Source organism: Trichomycterus rosablanca, chromosome 17, assembly GCF_030014385.1.
Source record: "Trichomycterus rosablanca isolate fTriRos1 chromosome 17, fTriRos1.hap1, whole genome shotgun sequence".
NCBI lineage: Eukaryota > Metazoa > Chordata > Actinopteri > Siluriformes > Trichomycteridae > Trichomycterus > Trichomycterus rosablanca.
Genome location: NC_086004.1, coordinates 18,140,971 through 18,148,091, shown reverse-complemented (window position 1 = coordinate 18,148,091; position 7,121 = coordinate 18,140,971). Strand labels below are relative to the sequence as shown.

Genomic DNA, 7,121 nt, shown 5'->3' with positions numbered 1-7,121 from the left:
GTGTGGGTAGCTGTTTGCTATTGGCAAACTGGGTCAAAGTTCAATCAGATTAAACCTTGGTTTTGCCTTAGATCATGTGACTGCAGCCTAAGAATCAGGGGAACCAAGTGCTATTAAACAATTACTTTTACGATTACTGGTTTTACCGGCTTACTGGTTTTAATCTGAGGGGTTTTAATAGGGTGATGTGGTAGTCAGTGGAAAATAATCTTGGAAGTTAATGTGGAATAGAACCTGAAAGCAAATAAAGACTGAATGTTACACAATACTAGAAAAACGTTTAACTCAGACGTTTAACTATTTTCTGAAATGTGTTGGTTTAGAAGTGCCATTCTCACTCCACAAACTTAAACAGTTGTCATTGTAAGAAACTGTATGTACCTCAAGAGTTTGTGATTTACAGTTAGCTAATGAAAAGGTCCTAAATGCTGTTGTTTGTTTTACATTTTTGCAAGTTTTCCAAATACTGAAATACAAGGTGCCCAAGCCTTTGCAGGTCCCACAATGACTTGTTGTTTTCAATGTTTTAAGTTCAGCAAATAAATCATTATTTCTGTTGGCAGAAACATGGTTATTTAAGTACAGACATCCTAATATGCACCTAATGTCAAGTTCACACTGCATGACTTTCGGAGTTGCGGGGTCATTTTACAGTTCACACTACACAACTGGCTCGCTTGAACTCGGGAGTCTTTTAAGTTGATGTGGTTTTCAAACTACACGACTGACTGGCGATAGGGGGTTTCACACTACATGATCTATCACCAGGATGAGTCGGTCTGGTCTCACAAACTACGTCACGAAAACAAACGCGAGTAACAAGGGGTTTAATGAAACCGTGTCCAAAAATGCACATCAACAATAATCGGGCGATGTGCAGCGTAAAAGAAAAGAGGAAAAATAAATGAATCTGAGTGGATTTGGCAACACGACCAGCAGGGATTGTCTGTTCTGTAGTGAGTTGGAGGTAAATAAATAGTTTTGCAATACAGTGTGGGTATTAAGGTTTGGCGTGGACGATAAGATTATAAATACTGTAAAACTTGAGTGTATGCTGATGTATTCTGATAGAATACATCTCCTCCCCCCGGTTTCCAAACCCAGTATCTTGCGTTATCACTGGCTGTAGTTGGACACCGCACTCATTACCAGTCGGCCGACTGATCCAGGATTCTAGCATGCTAAATATTTTTCTTCAGTCACTCGGATCGAGTTGTTGAACAGTTCATTCATAGCAATCGAGAGCTGAGTTTCGATCCCCGAGCGAATGCCAAGTTGCTCCCGAGCTGCCACATCTAGCTGCGATCAGTCGGCGAGCGGAAATCAGGGCAAAAATCGTGTAGTGTAAACTAGGAATTAGTACAACATTTTTTCACTTCATCAATGTACACAACAAAATATAAAAAGATTGGGAAATACGTGGAATAACGTGTCCTATGAGAAACAAAAAATACACTAGTACTTTACATATCAAGCATTTTTCTTTTGCTAAACACCCACACAACAGGCATTGCTGGCTGACAGCTGTCTGAGGTCATTACTGGCACTGCACATTTCACATATGAAAAAAAATGGTTGGCGTTAATCAGCACATCTCAGAACCGTTATTTTAAGACTCTGGTTCACCCACTTTTACTAAAATACTGTCTGGATGATAGATTCTGAGCTAAAATAGCATAAAACAATCTAGCTTAGTCCCGGCCTCATTTATCTTTCGGATCTTTTTGAAGGAAGGTGATTGGACGTAATACTACATACACAGTGATTACATGCAGTTATGTACATTGACTTTATGTGGTGAGCACTAAGCTAGGACAGTAATAATATAAAAAATTAAAAAAATTTAATTTATCATGAACATCCATTAAAGCAACATAACCGTTATGTTAATTCATCAGATGCAGCTGGCACGTCATGGCTGCTGGGATCACTGCATTATTAACAGGGTGATCTTTCTCTGCCCATGTGTCGTGGCACTGAGGGCCGACCCGACACTCCACAGAAGCGCCCATTTATTGTGGTTCATCTCGGCACAAAGGCTCCACAGTGCATTAGCATTACCATCATCCCCTCTCATCCGCCCTCCTCTGCCTCTGGTCACATTTTATAGACTTGTTTTCCGGAAAGAAGCTTTCTAAATGAGCCTAGTTTATAGCATTAGAGCAGCACGGATTGAAACGTACCGAAAATGCCCTGTGAATTCGGTATGCTGCAAGCTGATCTGCCGACCATCTCTCAAAGCTCAACATGGCATTGTAGGGCACAGCATGACTTCAAAGTTCATTGACATTAAATATTCATCTACAGGACAGCTCGAACACCTGCTGCGTTGTCTCTTTAGCATAGTGCGCGTGATCTTCTAAGAAAAGCAAACCAACTACTGAGGAAAGCAAATAATACTTACAATATTTTCTTTCTGTAACAAAAACACTGAAACACGTCCGTCGTTGTCATAAAAATAAAATAAAACTCCAACAAAACCTTTTAAAGAATGCTATTAAAATTTATTTTAAGTTTTCTTAAAACATTTTGGGTCGAGAATATAAATTTCTGTCTCTTTTATTACCACTTTATTCTGGTTAGGGTTGTAGTGGATCTAATTCATTGGGCAAATGACAGGAAACACCCTCAGACAGGTCACCAGTCCATCAAAGGGCAGGCAGATACATGAACACACAGAGCAATTTTTTTCCCTCTTTTTCTTTAATTTCCCCTCCAAATTTCTCCCCTAATCTAGTCGTATCCAATTACCCTGATACCTCTACTGATACAACCCTCGACTGCTTACTGAGGAGCTTTGCAACTGACACACGCCCCCTGCGACACGTGTGCAGTACACTGCCTCTTTTTACCTGCACGAGGCGAGTTTATATGCGGATCAGCCTTGTGCAGGTGCCATTAATCAGCCAGCAGAGGTCGTAATTGCAACAGTTATAAGGAACCCTGGTCTGGCTTGTTCCACCCTTATGAACAACAGCCAATCATTGTTTATGTAGCTGCCCAGCCCAACCAGAAGGCAGAGCTGAGATTCAATACGATGTGTCAGAGATCCCAGCTCTGGTGTGCTAGTGTATTTTACTGCTGCGCCACCAGAGCGGCTACACAGGGCAATTTTGGAATATTGGGACTTGTGGAAGGAAACCCACATGGACACAGGGGCAACATTTAACCTCCATACAGAAAGGACCCGGGCAGCCTGGATTGGGAAACCACAGCCCACTACCCACTGACATCTGGACTCAGCACTATATCAATGTGACTGTGGATCAATGTAGTAAATCCATCATTGCATAATTTGGAATATTCGGTAGCTTAAGTTAATGCTTACTTTTTCTCATACATTGGAAAGGATCTTTATCTAACCAGGTCTTGTAAGGCTCAGAATCTGTGATATGTTCAGCTTCTTCACTTTTTGTTTTCACTTCTTTAACATTCTTTAGCTTCCTCAATCAAGTCAAACATGGGCAAAACTCTACATCATGACCTTGGCAGGACTTGAACATGCAGTCTTCTGCTCTGAAGTCAGACACCTTATCCATTAGGCCACGAGGCCTCAGTTTGCTTTTTTGTGTTTTAAATAGATTTTTTTTGTCTAGGAATGCTGGCAGTCCACCATTGCATACTATTTGAGGGGAATATTCTGTGGTAGGTGGATTTTATTTAATGGTAGCTCAAGCTAATGCTTATTTTTTTATACATTGTAAAGGATCTTTATCTAACCAAGTTCTATAAGTCTCAGAATTTTTTTTCTGTACTCGTCAAAGATGGGCAGAATTCAAAACTAAAACCCAGGCAGGATTTGAACCTGCAATCTTCTGATCCGAAGTCAGATGCCTTATCCATTAGGCCACGAGGCCCATGCGCTGTGCTCTTTTTTTTGTGTCATTTGCAGGTTTGCATGTTAATTGTGACTAACAATGTTTTGAGCGCTTGTGAGTCTGTTGGATCTGTGCATGTTTTTGTGGAAGTAAACCAGAGCACCGGGAGGAAACCCATGCAGACATGGGGAGAACATGCAAACTGCACACAGAAAGGTCCCAGACCACTCCTTCTCGGAACTGGACCCAGGACCTTTGTGCTGTGAGGCAACATTGCTACCCACTGAGCCACCGTGCTGCCCTACAATGAGTAGTCCAGTACATTAACCACTGAGCTATTACTGTAACAGGGTGATCGCCTTCCATTCCGTCCGCAGGCAACAGGAAGAACAGAGCGACACCCTGTAGTCCTAAAAAGACCACATATTTCATGAGACACCAAACTACTTTATGAATCCTAGACTCAGCACTATATCAGTGTGATTGTGGATCAATGTAGTGCTGTGTCTTTGTCATTCTGAGACTAAGACACTAAGTTAGCTGCTGTGTGTGTGAAACGTGTTGTTAACGTGTTCTTAAACAAAACATCTAAAAGTAAAATGATAATTACCCCAAGATTACGATCAGTGTTATTGGAGGGTACAAGGGGCTGATCACCTTCACTAATAATAATCACCAATAATAATTCTCCCCTTTGTGAACCGATTAGTGTCTGTTGAAATATAAAAACTGCTTAGGTGTGCAAAGTGGACTTAAACTCATTCCACATTGCATCAATCAACCATGAGCATAGTTCATTTAGCAGAGCACTGAACTTTTATGCTCTGTACTGCCAGTGTGAGCCTTTATCTTGGCGATTACAGTTACACAGTTGACAATTGTAAGTTTTTTTAAGTAAGTTTCTAAAACCCCATTCTGGCACTTGGGTCCTAATCTGGTGATGTTTTTGTGCACATACGCATAAGGCTATTTTGATATCACCTTTAAATACAGGTAAGTATGCATAAATAAGTGGTTTGTTGTTAGAGTTGGAAACAAATGTCACTTTACAGTATGTTGAAAGCAAATTAGTTTAGATGGTCAAATATAACCCATAATTCCTTCAAGAAAATGATCCTGCTTGTGATTTTAGAAAGACATCTAGTACTATCAATGTGACATGTTTTCCTGGTCCATGTTTGTTTCTGCATGACTGTGCCTAATTCTGCACATGCTCCAACAGTGCAGCTTCACAGAGTGTGTGTGCTTAACTGGCCTATTCAATGGTAGTTTAAGTTACTGCTTCATTTTCTTCATACATTGGAAAGGATCTTTATCATCCTAGGATCCTAACCAAGTCTTGAAAGTCTCATAACCCTTGATATCTGTTGATGCATGCTCAATAATCCAGGTACACAAATCCACAAAGTTGAATCAGTTCATCTGGACACAAGTTTGTTGTAGAGATACATTTCGTCACTCAATCCGAATGACTTCTTCAGTCTGAGCTGGTGTTGAATACCTCAACCTTATATGCAGTTGATTTGCATAACGACTGATCACTTCCCATTGCATAACAATGGAACTGGTGATCAGGTCCATATGAAATTCACAATGACCATTAATTACAATGGTCATGTGTGTCTTTCACACATGATTGGGGTAAAGCTCCAATTACGGCGTTGTAAGATGGTGAGAGATGTACTCTCAGGAACGTGGAGTCAAAGAGGCCATCTATGTGAAGAGGGAACGACCATCTCTGAAGTTAATGCTCATTTTTCTTCATACATTGTAAATGATCTTTTCCAAGTCTTGTAAGCCTCCGAATTTTTGATATGTTTAGCCTCTTCACTTGTTTTTTTCACTCAAGTCAAACATGGGCAGAATTAAAAACCTTGACAGGACTTGAACCTGCAATCTTCTGATCCGAAGTCAGACGCCTTATCCATTAGGCCACGAGGCCCTGAGTTGTGTGTTTATTTGTGTGTTGATTGTGGCTAATTCATTTTTTTCGCAAGGAATACAGTGACGCATAATATTATTTAATTGTAGTGTAAGTTACTAATAATTTTTCTTCATACATTGGAAAGGATCTTAATCATCCTAGGATCTTAACCAAGTGTTGAAAGTCTCATAATCCTTGATATATTCAGTTTCTTCACTTCAAATCAAACATGGGTGAAGTTTAAAGACACGACCCTGGCAGGACTCGAACCTGCAATCTTCTGATCCGAAGTCAGACGCCTTATCCGTTAGGCCACAAGGCCTCAGCTTACCTTGGTTTTTGTGTTTTGCAATGTCGGAAATCCATTGTTGTATATTATTTGAGCGGAATAATCAGTGGTAGATTGATTTTATTTATAGTAGCTCAAGTTAATGCTCATTTTTTGCTCATCATCTTCATTTATTGTAAATGATCTTTTTCAAGTCTTGAAAGCCTCCGGATCTTTGATATGTTTAGCTTCTTCACTTGTTTTTTTTCACTCGTCAAACATGGGCAGAATTCAAAAGCACGACCTCGGCAGGACTCGAACCTGCAATCTTCTGATCCGAAGTCAGACACCTTGTCCATTAGGCCACGAGGCCCCTGCATTTTTTTTCTTTTGTTTGCATTTTTGTAAGTTAATTTTGGCTAATAATGCTTTGAGCACTTGTGAGTCTATTGGATCTGTGCATGTTTTTGTGGAAGGAAACTGGAGCACCTGGAGGAAACCCATGCAGACATGGGAAGAACATGCAAACTCCACACTGAAAGGTCCCAGACCACTCCATCTGGGAATCAGACCCAGGACCATTGTGCTGTGAGGCAACACTGTGCTGCCCTACAATGAGTAGTCCAGTACATTAACCATTGAGTTATTATTGTAACAGGGTGATCGCCTTCCATTGCGTCCACAGGCAACAGGAGGCATAGAGTGACACACTGAAGTCCTAAAAAGACTACATTTCCCATGAGACACTGCCCTAGTTAGACAAAATTCATGACACCTGGACTGAGCACTATATCAGTGTGATTGTGGATCAATGTAGTGCTGAGTCTTTGTCATTCTGAGACTAAGACACTAAGTTAGCTGCTGTGTGTATGAAACGTGTTAAGTAAACAAGTCAAGCAGAAAGATTTCGCTTTCTTAACCCTCCTGTTATGTTATGGGTCAAACTGACCCGGGAACATCATTGCTGTTCCTGAGAAATGAACATAACAGGAGGGTTAAACAAAACATCTAAAAGTAAAATGATAATTACCCCAAGATTACGATCAGTGTTGTTGGAGGGTACAAGGGGCTGATCACCTTCACTAATAATAATCACCAATAATAATTCTCC

General features: G+C 40.5%; 4 non-coding genes across 4 annotated transcripts; all 4 read right to left on the bottom strand.

The window, feature by feature from the left end:
* Positions 1-3,784: 3,784 nt before the first annotated feature.
* On the bottom strand, positions 3,785-3,857 carry trnar-ucg (transfer RNA arginine (anticodon UCG)). The gene has a single exon. It is a non-coding gene; the product is annotated as a tRNA-Arg (tRNA).
* A 1,830-nt stretch (positions 3,858-5,687) lies between these two features.
* On the bottom strand, positions 5,688-5,760 carry trnar-ucg (transfer RNA arginine (anticodon UCG)). The gene has a single exon. It is a non-coding gene; the product is annotated as a tRNA-Arg (tRNA).
* A 231-nt stretch (positions 5,761-5,991) lies between these two features.
* On the bottom strand, positions 5,992-6,064 carry trnar-ucg (transfer RNA arginine (anticodon UCG)). The gene has a single exon. It is a non-coding gene; the product is annotated as a tRNA-Arg (tRNA).
* Positions 6,065-6,310: 246 nt separating this feature from the next.
* On the bottom strand, positions 6,311-6,383 carry trnar-ucg (transfer RNA arginine (anticodon UCG)). The gene has a single exon. It is a non-coding gene; the product is annotated as a tRNA-Arg (tRNA).
* Between the last annotated feature and the right edge of the window lie 738 nt (positions 6,384-7,121).